This window comes from Berghia stephanieae, chromosome 13, assembly GCF_034508935.2.
Source record: "Berghia stephanieae isolate SIO BIC M18660-M18661 chromosome 13, UCSD_Bste_1.3, whole genome shotgun sequence".
NCBI classification, from domain to species: Eukaryota; Metazoa; Mollusca; class Gastropoda; order Nudibranchia; family Aeolidiidae; genus Berghia; species Berghia stephanieae.
The window spans coordinates 18745608-18760607 of record NC_088372.1 but is presented as its reverse complement, the minus strand read 5'-3'; the positions used below and the strand labels follow the sequence as shown (position 1 = coordinate 18760607).

Genomic DNA, 15000 nt, shown 5'->3' with positions numbered 1-15000 from the left:
GATACCGTAACAATTATGAAAAAAATAGAGGTCCTTGACTTTAGATTAACTCGACTCTTGCTGTCTTTTTTATCCCCTTATGACCCCCTCTCTCTCTCTCTCTCTCTCTCTCTCTCTCTCTCTCTCTCTCTCTCTCTCTCTCTCTCTCTCTCTCTCTCTCTCTCTCTCTCTCTCTCTCTCTCTCTCTCCTACGTGCTGTCTGATCTTATGATGTCGGTTGAACCAACTGTTATGGAATAATAATAAAGATATGCTGTAGGATTCCCTACAAAACAAACAAATTCATCAACATCATAATAGCCACCCTGTTTATTGCCTGTGATAACATTTTACAGACATCGCTGCAGCCATCACACAGCTACCTCCAGCCCCATTCTCACCTTTTAATGATGGTGCTGTTTAATGAATCCACTCGGTTTAGTTTTCCGAGTATGAAATAACATCGTTATGTTTCGCTAACTGCAACCTGGATGTAAGACATTAGATGACCTTTTTTTTCAAGAATGATACTCGCGACATCTTTAACAAAGTCCCAGGTTTGATCAGTTTTGCTAAGGTGAGGGTCATTTAAATCGATCGATGTTTGAAGGACGAGTTTTCTGGTCAAACTTTTTAAATAAGCGTCTTTCCATGATACAGCAGTTAACTGGTTAAGGCCATATTAGTTTTTAACCAATCAACGTCATTTCACTTCCAATCTGCACCTCATCTTGAGGCAAATCATGTTGTTGTTGTTGTTGTTGTCATTGTCATTGTTGTTGTTGTTGTTTTCAATATTTTAAAATTGCACTCACAAACAGCCATAGAATTTTTAAAAACTGAGACCTTGTCGAGACCTTCTAAATCTAGTAATTCTGTAACTTGTTTATTGAATTATTTACAAACATCGCTGCCACCACTTCACTCTGATGCCCCGATCTTGTTTGCTGACTTGTTGTGATGATGATCACTATGTATATCCAAGTCTCAGTGAAAAAGTAACTATTCCACCCCTCGACAAACAATAACATTGTAAAGCTATTTGAAATGATATTCGCTAAGACCAAAAACAATTTATTACAATATGTGTCAATGCATGACATAATCAGTGGGAAGGTGAAAATTTTGGATTTGCATTTTTTTATTTTACCTTTTCTGAAAGAATATGATGTCCAGAGCATTTTAATCTTTATTTGAAATAAATCGGGTGATTTTTCATGAAGTTATGGCCGGATGTATGGGAAAGGTATCCAGCAACTTTACTCAAATTTCATACTTTTTCAACTCGACTAGCTGTAAAAAAATATTTAGAAATGAAATTAAGCTTTGATAGTTTCCAAAGATATACAAAAAGGGTTGATTTAATCATTTATGACAAGAACTCATTTTTTGATTTTTCAAAATTGACCTTCTAACGAAACTTGGCGATATCTCAGTTCAAACCTTTTCACCATCCGACTGATTATGTCATTCACTGTAACATATTTGATGCACAAAATGTCAGGTTTTTCTCGGCTATAGACCCTGTTAAACTAAAAAGAAATAAGAGAGATAGGAAAGAAAACACGGCACGAGCGGTAGAAGCAAGTCTATACAGAATTGCTATCATATCCTTTTAATCTTAAGATCAAAGCCGCTTTATATTGTCTTATGTATTTACCTGTTTGTTATTTATGCAGAGAAGAGCCCTATAACTAAATTGCTCAATTTATAAGACCCGAAGAGGTTTGATACATTTGACTATTTGCGGGTCAAAATTGGGATACATAATAGTAATACGAACGAGGAAGTGTTGGAGAAGGTGAGAAAGGGAAGAATATTGATCGATACCACCAGAAGGAGGCAGTTGCGGTTTCTGGGACATGTGTGGAGAAAAGACGGAATAGAAAAGTTGGTAACACCTCGGATGATTGAAGGAAAGAGCTAGAGGAAGACAAAGAATGACTTATCTAAATACCCTAAGAATGGCCAACTGTGATATTAAAAGCAACACAGATTTCATGCGCACCGCAGAGGATCGTGATTCGTGGGGACAGCTGACCGGCAACGTGCTCAAGAGCACAAGCCACGATGGATGATGAATAGTAATTATAGTAATTTAGCATGTTACTTTTTCGGCTTTTTTTAAAACTCTGGGTAAGGTCGTAGGGTGTCTGCCTTTGAAGATTAGATGTTCGACCGTTTTTCACGATGTCAAGAAAAAAAAACCGTTAATGGCTTCTCAGCGTGTACAGCCATAGTATCAGTTTGTGTAAATAGTTGTTAGAGGATTATTTATCATGTATGTAAGGGGAGGCCGTTGCGAGCAAAAGTCGACGGCAATGTTAAAATTTGGCTTGATGTCCATCATAAATAACGATAAGGAATTTGGTTTGTTAGAACTTGTTTTATTTACAACTTGTTAGTTTCATTCAAACCTCACAATGATGGACATCTAAAGAATAAAGAATAATAAAGATATTACATACATGATAAATAATTCTCTAGTTGCCTGTAGAAATCGGCATGCATGTAAATACAGCTTTGTCTGCAGACAACGATGTCTACAAATGCAGCACTGGCTGCAGACAAAAACACTGTTCTTATATTATGCAATGATTCGTCTGTATTCAGCAACTATGTCTGTTTATGCAGTGCTTCGTCCATAGGTACTGGCGATGTCTGAATGCGCAATACTTCGCCCGCAGAGATTGGCGGTAACTGAAAGTCAGCGCAGTTTGGTCTGTAAAATAAAACGGTGTTCATATGCGCAGCGTTTCGTTTGAATACAATATGTTTGTTCAAGACATTGTCTGTCGACATCAATGGTGTCTATTTGTGCAGTCCTTTTGTCTTCAGACATCAAAGGTGTCTTCATGTGCAAGGCAGAGATGGAAAGTGTCCACATAATGCAGTGCTTGGTCTGCAGACATGGAACGTGTCTATATTATATGCAGTGCTTTGCAGATATGGAAAGTGTCTACAATATGTAGTGCTTTGTCTACAGACAAGGATAGCGTCTACATATGGAGTGCTTTCTTTGCAGGCATGGATAGTGTCTTCATATGCAGTGCTTTGCAGACAAGGAAGGTGACTCTGTGGAGATCTTCGTATGCAGACAGAGAATAATAGGTCTTTGTTTGCAGTCCCCTGTCTGTGATTTAAAATAGAAACATGTCTCTACTGGTTGTTAACAGATGTTATCTCTGTGTGTGATTAATGTTGAGTAACTTGGGCTTTTGATATTGGCGGGTGGTAGGATGGGAGCATCACCCTTGAATCATATACCTATGATGTTCGCATGGGTGTACGATCCGATAGTGATGTCGTTTCTTCTTCTCTTTACTAGCCTATCCTGCTTCTTTGGTTTGTGATTGTATTTTTGACAGGGGATATTTTTTATCTGTAAATCTTCTGCCTGTTTGTTCTTGGTTATTTATAATTTAGCTTATGATATCTTTAGGTTATGATTTTGATTTACATTTGTACTATTTTTGTTAGATTGCTTGTTTTTTTTGTTTCAGCGGTCTCTCATATAACCTCAATTGTGTTGGAAGAGACCTAAAGCAACAAACAAACAAAAAAAAAAGCTTTTGATATTCCAGAAACTGTGTTGGTACTATGTGATTGTCACAACACAATCGAGCTTTTTTGACCGATAAGTGGTTTCCAGGTCTATCCACTAGAAAATGACACGTTGTCTATATTGGTATAACATTGATAATTAAGTATTTCGAAATGCATGGTCTTATATAGACACAACTTATAGCTCTGATTACAAGAAGTGACCATCTCCTCAATACGGTAAAATGTCGAAATGAAAACGATGCTTAAAATGCAATTTTAAGCTATGATCCATAAAATTGAACTCAAAATATGCCTTCATTGAGAAGAGAGAGAGGGGGGGGAGGGAGGGAGGGAGCGAGGGAGAGAGAGAGAGAGAGAGAGAGAGAGAGAGAGAGAGAGGAGGGAGGGAGAGAGGGAGAGAAGGGAGGGAGAGAAAGAGAGAGAGAGAGAGAGAGAGAGAGAGAGAGAGAGAGAGAGAGAGAGAGAGAGAGAGAAAGTTTTGCGTCATCGACATCAAATGAGTTCCTAATTCCTAATATTTGGAATAAAACTCATTTTCCGCGCCTCAACCATAGTTCAATCGAACAAAATACCTGGTTGACTCTGTGGATAACACATGAATATGTATGTATCCATCGAGGTCCGAACCTTAAACTCCTACGACACCGGCTCATTGAGTTTTTTTTAACGGTCATGTCAATAAATAACCAAATAGATAGACCAGACAGCTAGCTACCTTTGCTTTGCACGTGGGCGTGAGTTATTTTTCGTTTTAGTTGCACTACTACTGCTGCTCACCTAGAGCAGAGCTACAAACTTGAAATTTCAAAAATTCGTGGTTTCATCCGAAAAATAAAGAAAATTCGTATAACTAAATTGACCGTAGCATGATCAAAACATTTTCAAAAATCCTAAATATATTTTCTCTGTAACCAAACTTTCTTTTTCAACTCAATTTATTAAATCAAAGACGCATATCTATTATTAAATTCTACTGATGGGGCCCAAAAATTCGTTATACTACGAAATTGCCGTAGCACTAGGCATATCTGCTGAAATGTATAAAGGTAAAATATCGGGATATATACTATAGCGACAGGGTGAACGGACGTTCAGGTTGGTGGATGGATAGAATGAATGGAAAGGTGATAGGGAAATGTGTGTGTTGGATGGAAGGTTTTACATACAATATATCGGATATTGGTGCACCAGAGCATTGCGCCGGGTAGGTAGTAGAAGTAGTATAGATAGAATGGAACGAAAAAGGTCAAAATAACACCAGGTTTTATCTTTTGATGTGAGTTATTCATATTGGACGATTATTGATACCATGTGAGAGTTTCGTAAAAGTGGATAGATAGATAGATAGAGGACACCGCGGTTTTAAACCACTCTACTGTTTGGTGTTTTGATTATATTATTATTATTATTATTCTCAAAACTCTTCCAGCCAGAGAGGTATTTAATTAAAGTTCTGTTTGTAATAACTCTCAAATACTTTCAAACCTTGGACATCGTGAGGTTTTCACTGAACTCTGGGATGTTTTGTTTTTTTGTTGTTTTTTTTTTGGTTTTTTGTTTTTTGTTTTTACTTTGGAGGGGGAGGGGGGGGGGTGGTTTTGTTGTTATTTTTGTTTTTGATGGTTTTTTTTTAAATTTGTTTTTGCCAAGGTGGGGTTCATTTAAATCGATCGATATTTGAAGGAAAAGTTGTTTTTTTTTGGCACAAATTCTTCAATACTTATTTTTCCATAGTACGTTAGTTAACCAGTGATCTCCGCCGTATGACTCAATATGTATTTAACCTTTTCACTATTTATGCATTGTCCGGAGAATAGGCTTCGTAGCGTCACCTCCCTCGTAATGACGCATAGTAACTTAGTAACTGGTTCAAAACTATCCGAACAATGGCGGACGCCCTAATGAAATACTTCTCCGACGAGCATAAAAGTGTATCCAGAGGAGAAAAACATTATAAGCCTAATCATGTTTTGACTTTTTTACATTCTGATTGATCACATGACATGTGAAAAAGTTCTAGCCAGCACGAAGAATAAAAAGTACCGATTTTCTTTGTTTAGAACCAAAAATGCTCGTTGCTGGGCGGACGTGACATCAGACTATTGAATCCTATCTGTTTGAAGTGGAAAATCTATCTGCGTTCAAGGGGTTTTTTTTAAATTCTGGTATAGTGTGTCTTTGTGTGTGTGTATATGTGCGTGTGTGTGACAGGGAGAGAGAGAGAGAGAGAGAGAGAGAGAGAGAGAGAGGGTGTGTGTGTGTGTGTGTGTGTGTGTGTTTAGAATATACCAAAAGTGTACTTCCAAATGCAATGTGAATATCGTATAATATTTTATATCATCTCTGGCACAACTAACTGACTTTCAAAGTAGAGTTTAATTCATATGTTCTCAAAAGAATTACTAAAATTAAAATTTGAGGCGTACTCATTTACATCAAGGAAAAATTAACACGTCAGTAAACTGATTATATGTTACGTCATACCTTCATTAAATCACAATAACGCTCTCAATGACCGACGAAATATTAAATGAATGTCTTCAAATCTCTATCCCTATTTTAATGTAATGCTCTCAGCAGGTCGAATAACCCAAAATGTTATGGGCTCGTTGTTGTAATGGGATTCTGTATGGTTGGCGCTGAAGAAACCTGGTTCATCATCATCATCATCATCAGCATCATCATCATCATCATCATGACCATCATCATCATCATCATGACCATCATCATTAATGTCATTACTACTACTACTACTACTACTACTACTACTACTACTACTACTACTACTACTACTACTACTACTTACTACTATACTACTACTACTACTACTACTACTACTACTACTACTACTACTACTATACTACTACTACTATACTACTACTACTACTACTACTACTACTACTACTACTACTACTATCTACTACTACTACTACTACTACACTACTACTACTACTACTACTTACTACTACTACTACTACTACTACTACTACTACTACTACTATACTACTACTACTACTACTACTATACTACTAACTAACTACTACTACTACTACTACTACTACTACTACTACTACTACTATACTACTACTATACTACTATACTACTACTACTACTACTACTACTACTACTACCACTACCACTACCACTACCACTACCACTACCACTACATACTACTACTACTACTACTACTACTACTACTACTATACTACTACTTTTCTTCTTTTACTACTACTACTACTACTACTACTACTACTACTACTACTACTACTACTACTAACTACTACTCTTTTACTACTACTCTACTACTACTACTACTACTACTACTACTACTACTACTACTATACTACTACTACTGCTACTCCTCCTCCTCCTACTACTACTATTACTACCATCATCATCATCATCATCATCATCATCATCATTATTATTATTATTATTATTATTATTATTATTATTATTATTATTATTATTATTATTATTATTATTATTTCATTAATCATTGTATGATCATTATTATCTTATTATATATCATCATTATTATTACCAACCCCCCCCCCCCCATTTCTTCTGTGTGTGAGTTTGCCAATTTTAAAGTAAAGTAGCCTCACGGTTTACTCGAGGTGTTGGGTACTCAGTACTCATCATCCTATCTATGATATTGGCTCTTAGCCACAGGTTGAAGTGTTGCGTGGCAGGAACAATTACCTATCTAGGTGTACAGAATATTATTATGTCTAAGATGCACGTGAAATGATAGATGGATGGATGGATGGGCGGGTGGGTTGTTTTATAGAAGGAACAAAGATGACGCCACTCAGCTCTTTGCATTTATTTTTAAAAAGACAGTCTGCTCAGTGATTAGTTGTGCTCGAACCCAGGACCTTCCGATGCGAAAGCGAGTGTCATACCACTAGGCCCATAGCCACACTGTCTTTTCTGTGTCCTTCTCCCGACTTCTGGAGGTCATGGATTCAAGAAACCAAACTCCGCCAAGTTTTTTTACAAGCCAGCAGTGTAATGCCAAAGCCCTATTCTCAACACAAACATATTATTATAGATAGTATGCGCTTGGCGAAGAAGCTCAGAACATTGCCATCCGGAAGTATAACGGACCAACACACAAAACTGTGTGTAACCTTGAACGTTTATAGTCTGGTTAATACAGTTCAGTGAGCATTACTCATAAACGCGGATGGCAAAAAATATAACAAAGACCTGAGTGACGTCATCTTCGAACTATCTATGACATAGAGACTGTTGAGACATTGAGAAAGCTCCGATAATGGGGTTGAATATTAATTCAGAATAGTGAGTGGAGCAGACACTTTGGTAATAACAGAAACTGAAGTGAGTAGATAAGTGCTATAAGACAATAAAGAATAAAAATTTCGCCGCAATGGGGGCTCGAACCCGCGACCTTACTGATACAAGGTAAAGAACGCTACGGTCGGGCTTTACGAAAGCGTTGCTGGTTGCCTCCTCCCCCCCCCCCCCCCCCCACCTCTTACTACCGGACAATGATGCGTATGCCGCTGTACATCAGCCAAGTGACTTTGCACCGATGCTATGCGTATAAGTAAAATTCCAACATCATCCGCCAGCCAGATTAATCATACACACACACACACAAAATAAACTGTGTATAATCATTAACAGGCTGTCTAAAAAACAACAACAATAAAATGCATTCTACTGTATGCGGCTATGTGGTCTAGTGGTATAACACTCGCTTTCAGATCGGAAGGTCCTGGGTTCGAGCCTCGCTCGGTGCATAGTTGAGTCCTTGTCTCTCACCATACTCAGGTGTAAAATGAGTACCTGGTTGTCAACAACGTTGTCTTGGTCGGAAATAAATGGTAATATCGCCTAACAGGCGTCATGTCTCGTTCTACATGTTACGTGCTGCTGTTGGTCAGGGACCCTTTGTAAAGCGCCTTTGAGCACATTTAGTGGATATTGCGCTATACAAAAGCTCTAGTTTTATTTGAAATTAAGATGGTTTGACTGGGTGGGCAGGGGGGGGGGGGGGGTACATACTGTGCCTTCTATCCCCTTATATCTGTTTTCCAACATTCTTTTTGTCTTTGTCTTGGAATGAGATTACTTAGTTTTGCCCTGGAACTTGGCCGGAGTCCTGGCTGGGAGGGAAACAGTCAAATGCATAGTTATTGTTTTAGGAGATGATATTTTTCCCTTGTAAATCATCTCTCTGTTATGTATTATTATATTTCTTATTTTGAGTGTATAATGTAAGCATTTGAGTGTATTTGTTGGATTTTGTGCTTGTGTCCGGATGAGACTTATAAAGGTGATCTCAAACTAAGTATATTGGCGGTGTGCTCTTGGAATCTACATCTGATCCCTATTTACCAGTTCCCCTATGTCTTACTTTTTCTTTGGTGTTTTAAGTGTAATTCTAGAACTTTTTACTATCCCATTTTCTTCCTTTTTACTGGCGCTGATATAACCGAAATGTGTATCAATTTAAAAACAAAACAAACAAGATGGTTTGATGCTTAGAAGATCAGAATGGATGGGAAGATGTATGGCGAGTGGGAAGTGTTGATGTACTCACCTAATGTACTTGGTCGTCTACGAATGAAATATGATGCAGCATACTTTGGCCTTTTAATGTGCATGTGATGTAGATAGAATAGCCTTTGCACGGGTGGTCGTGCTCTTGTTATTATAGATAGAATGAAGTTGGCGTCATTCAAGTCTTTGTAATCGCTTTTTTCCCATCCGCATTTATGAGTAATTCTAAATTATTTTTTAATGAGCTTTATATAGAGCAATATCCACTAAATGTGCTCAAAGCGCTTTACAAGGGGTCCCAGGTCAACAGCAACATTTTACTTGTTAGGCTATATTACAATTTTTATTGGACAAAGACAACGCTGTTAACGGCCAGGTACTCATTTTACACCCGAGTACGGTGAAAGAATGTGAGTAAAGAGCCTTTTTCCAAGAACTCAATTATGCGCCGAGCGCGAGGCTCGAACCCAGGACCTTCCTATCCAAAAGCGAGTGTTAAACCACACTAGACCACATAGCCGCACGAAATTCTCACCTAACTGTATTAACCAGACTATAAACGTTCAAGGTTACACATAGTTTTGTGTGTTGGTACGTTATACTTCCGGATGGCAAGGTTGTGAGCTTCTTAGCCAAGCGCACACTATCTATAAAAGGAGGGTAGGATAGCTGCTATGTCGATAGACGTAAGTAATGAGTAAAATACAAGACAAAATCATCCAAAAAAAAAAAAAAAAATCAGTCTGACTTGACAGAGGATCGAACCTCATATTTCCTGATTACAGGCAATCAGAAGGTCTGAGGTTCGATTCCTGTATTTTTTCTCTTAGCTTCGCCTGCCTGGCACTGTTTCAGACACACCTTTTCAGATTTTTAATCTTTCACTAGTGCCTGCTAATTGTTATTTTCATGCTATATAATATGTCATGTGCGCTAAAATCGAGCTTTATAGAGGGCGTCGTTCATCTTTGTTCTAATTGTAACTGTTTCGTTTATAATGCATGTGATCCTTCACCTCAAAACGGTATTAAGTCGGGATGGTTAAGATGTTGAAAATTGAATTTATAGCCAGAAATATCAGACTTGTGTTGAGTTTATATGCTTTTTTGAGGAGAATGGATACCATATTTTAGAGTGCTCATGCCAACAATTTATATTTTTGACGAGTTTAACATGTAATTCAGTTTTTTAAAGCATCTGGTTCGTTCCGACATAATACCGTTTTGAGACGGTGGGTCACATATTTTGTTGTTGTTGTTGTTGTTTAGTTTCCAAGTTATAATTGAGTAGTGTCAGGATGTAATCTAACTTTAACCTTTCCATTCGAACAACGAACGAAACACGACGGGTCAGCCGAGCCAGTCGTCAGTCGTCAGCACAAATTTACAAGATTTATTTATTCACTGTGAGGACGAGATACGTACTAGTAGTAGGAGCTATTACCTACTACCGTCAGTGTTACTAAGTGTAGATAGTAGCTAAATAGCACACATTGTAACGTGATGTTAATATGGACTAATATTATCATTTATTTAGTCAGTTGTTGTTGTTGATGTTTACTTGGGTGTTATTTCCATGTGACCTTCACCTCATGGTGAACCTATGTATCTACTTTATGCAGCTTAATAATGATATGATATAATACATGCGCCGCTCACAAACATCGCCTTCATTTTCGTCCCAGTGCTCCTTCTAATAACTTGATAATCTGTCTAATCGGCGTATGGAGGAGTTCTAAAAGTAATAATATCTGTGTTATTCGTGCTTGTTACAACTGACTTTGTGTTTCTATATTATAATTTAGCTATTATGAAAATATTTAATTTCGTTCTTATTTTCTCACTACATGTGCTTGGTTGCAATTCGATTGTGCTGGTAGTGTAGATTTCCAAACTTTGTTAATTGATTGTGATTCGTACCTGCTCGATAGAACTGTCGTGTCATTGGAAAGTGTTCCTACATCAGGGGGAGGGGGGGGGGGGGCATAATATTTGCGGGGAAATAAAGGCTATTACGAACAGTCGTCACTCACTTTTTGATTGTCGTACTACTTACTGTATTGTGGAATTTAACCTAGACCGAGATCAATATTTTGAGCCACCCATCAAAGATCAAAATCGATCGACCAGGTAATAAAGTCTGTAGGAAAATAAATCTGGCAACAGGGTGACCAGATGGGCGATTCCAAAAACGAATTAACTCGCTCAACCCTAACTCCGACTATATCCTTAATTAACTCGGGTTCCTTTTACCCCATGCCTATTTATTACATTTTTCTGAAACAAATTATAGGCGTAGTATCAAAGCTAATGTTTTTAATTTGTGCATGTTAATGATAGTTGAAAAAAACTCGATGTACATGCTCATTTTTAATACATTTTTTTCAATTTTGAAAAGTAGCAAAAATCTCTAGGATTGAATGAGTTAAAGACTGAACATGATGCCCCATCAGATTTTCTAAACAATTGAATCAACGGGGGATAGATAGAATTACCCTTTACCAAAACTTTTTTGCAAGTTATTCGTATATCTTTCTGTAAAAAATCATTTTATTAATTTTAGATTTGCCAGTAGTTCGTTGGCAAAATTTTAACTTGGACTGTACGGAACAATTTTGACTCCCAACCCTAGTTTTTTTTTTTTCAATAATAGATTAGTTCTTTTTCATTACCATAATATTATTATAGATAGTATGAAGTTGACTATGGTCTTTGTTATTGTTTTTTGCCATCCGCGTTTATGAGTAATACTCACTAAACGGTATTATCCAGACTATAAAAGTTCAAGATGACACAGAGTTTTGTGTGTTGGTCCGTCATACTTCCGGATGGCAATGTTGTGAGCTTCTTCGCCAAGCGCATACTATCTATACCCGCCGATCACAAATTCAGACATTTCGTCTTAGTGCATTCGGAGTGCTTGGTTAATGATGTTCCAAAACTATTATGTGTGATTTGTCATTTCTAGACCTCGGAGCTTTACTGGACTGTGGTGTTCTCGTTTTGATATTTGATCTTACCAATTTTGTATTTATCTGTTTATTAATTAATTAATTTATTTATTTGCTGATCGATGTTTCATTGGTTGGCTCGTTCGAGTGTTCTTTAGGTTATGACAATTATTATGATAAATAGAAAATTATTATTATTATTATTATTATTATTATTATTATTATTATTATTATTATATTATTATTATTATTATTTATTATTATTATTATTATTATATTATTATTATTATTATATTATTATTATTATTATTATTATTATTATATTATTATTATTATTATTATTATTATTATTATTACAGTTATTATTATCATATTATGTTATATTGTTATTATGATTATGATAATATAATAATAATAATAATAATAATAATAATAATAATAATATAATAATAATAATAATAATAATAATAATAATAATAATAATAATAATAATGTTAATAATAATAATAATGATAATAATAATAACAACAGCAACAGTAACAACTACTACTGCTACTACTACTACTACTACTACTACTACTACTACTACTACTACTACTACTACTACTACTACTACTACTACTACTTCTACTACTACTACTACTTTTGTTGTTGTTGTCGTAGTCGTCGTCGTCGTCGTTGTTGTTGGTGTTGTTATTATTATTATTATTTTTATTATCATCTTCTTCTTCTTCATCATCATCATCATCATCATCATCATCATCATCATCATCATCATCATCATCACCATCACCATTCCCATGACTATTGCTACAGTTGTAATTATTCCACTTGGATTTGCTCGGCCCTTGCCAGAAAATAAATGTTCCAGTTCTGGCGTGGACAGGTAGATAAATTCCAATGAGATGGAAAACAGCCACAACGTGACCACTTAATACGGCACCACACACTAGGAAAACGCAATTTCTTGTCTTCTTCTTAGCCAGCGGGTGGTTGGATGGGAGCATCACCCTTGAATCGTATACCTATGATGTTCGCATGGGTGTACGATCCGATAGTGATGTCGTTTCTTCTTCTCTTTACTAGCCTATCCTGCTTCTTTGGTTTGTGATTGTATTTTTGACAGGGGATTGTTTTTTTCTGTAAATCTTCTGCCTGTTTGTTCTTGGTTATTTATAATTTAGCTTATGATATCGTTAGTTTATGATTTTGATTTTCATTTGTACTATTTTTGTTAGATTGCTTGTTTTTTTTGTTTCAGCGGTCTCTCATATAACCTCAATTGTGTTGGAAGAGACCTAAAGCAACAAACAAACAAACAAAAAATTCTTCTTAGCCAGAATTCGTTTACTTCGATGCCCATCAATCAAAATGGCCACCAACTTGTTACAATTTCTGAAGAAATCACAGACTTTAAAAAATGTCTGAAGGTTAAGAATTTGCTAACAAAATGGGGTAAGTTTAATATATTTTTATATGAAATAGCTAGATGTTTTCTGGCCAAAATTAGTAAAAGCGATTTATCGGTGTATTTTAGTTTGGCCAGTAATGTGACTTTAATGTTGTCGGACAGGAAAAAACGCGTACCTTTATATATTTAATCTATTTGCCACGTCTGTTTCTATCTTAGTTACTAGTTTATACGTATCTCTTTGTATTTGAAAGTTACCGTTTACAATATCTGGTGTTGAAATGTATATACACACATATGTACACACACACACACACACACACATACACACACACACACACACACACAAACTCATACGCGCGCACACCCTCACCTACTTTTTTCTCTTTATATATTTTTTACTCTTATTACGCTGCTTTTCTCTAGTAGTAGTAGTAGTAGTAGTAGTTGTTGTTGTTGTTGTTGTTGTTGTTGTTGTTGTTGTTGTTGTTGTTGTTGTTGTTGTTGTAGAGCAGTAGTAGTAGTAGTAGTTCTCTCTCTCTCTCTCTCTCTCTCCCTCTCCCTCTCTCTCTCTCTCTCTCTCTCTCTCTCTGTGCGTTCCTCTATCACACACATCCACACACACACACAGACACACACACACAGACACACACACACGTACACGCACACACACATACACACACACACACACACTCACATATGCACACAAACTCTGTCTCTCTCAATTTCTTCTTGAATTTGTTTCATCTCCGATTCCTTTTAAATTTACACCTTTTATCTTCGTTATTTCTCTTTTTTTCTGGGTTCAAGTTCCACCTCAACGGGTACAAAATTGGGTCCTTGTAAAGGCTCTTTACTCACATCCTCTTACCATACTCATGTGTAAAAGCATTAACCTGGCCGTTAACAGCATTGTCTCTGTCGAGAAAAAACAAACACTATTGCCTACAGGCCAGACGTCATGTGCCGCCCTACGTGTAAAGTGTTGTTGTTGGCTAGGATCCTTCTTGTAAACCGCATTGAGCACGAATGACGAATTTCCGGAAATGCATTATTAAACCTTTTTGCATAAGATAAATATATAATATGTGACCCCTCGCCTCAAAACGGTATTAAGTCGGGATGATTAAGAAGCTGAAAATTGAATTTATAGCCAAAAATATCAGACTGACGTTGAGTTTTTACGCTTTATTGATGAGAATGGATATCATATTTTAGAATGCTAAATATCAACAATTCAACTCTTTGACCAGTTTAGCTGTAATCAGACTTTTTAGCGTCTGGTTCATCCCGACATAATACCGTTTTGAGACGTCGGGTCACATATCTATGCATACACCGATCATACATGTAATTCTTAATCTTAAGTAGGGATTTTGATGCACCGAGTGTTCCTGCGATAAGTGTCAGCATGCGCCATGTGTCTGGAATAATCTCTTCCATTTTTATAAATAAATCTTTTTCTATTTCTGGTAAATTAATTTCTCTAACGTTGAAAGATTCGAAACTACGTTTCATAATATAATATAGATTATATAATATAATATATTATATTATA

At 36.4% G+C, this 15000-nt stretch overlaps 1 protein-coding gene across 3 annotated transcripts in view; it reads left to right on the top strand.

Moving 5' to 3' along the window:
- The window catches only part of LOC144959148 (uncharacterized), a 75188-nt gene that overhangs the window by 12726 nt on the left and 47462 nt on the right, over window positions 1–15000 (top strand). The window contains exon 1 of one of the 3 annotated variants that reach the window (XM_078891643.1): window positions 4636–4750. The exons of the other annotated variants lie outside the window; for them this stretch is intronic. The gene's annotated coding sequence lies outside the window, so the exon portion shown is untranslated. Of the gene's footprint in view, window positions 1–4635; window positions 4751–15000 lie in introns of those variants that run through there. 3 annotated transcript variants of the gene reach the window in all.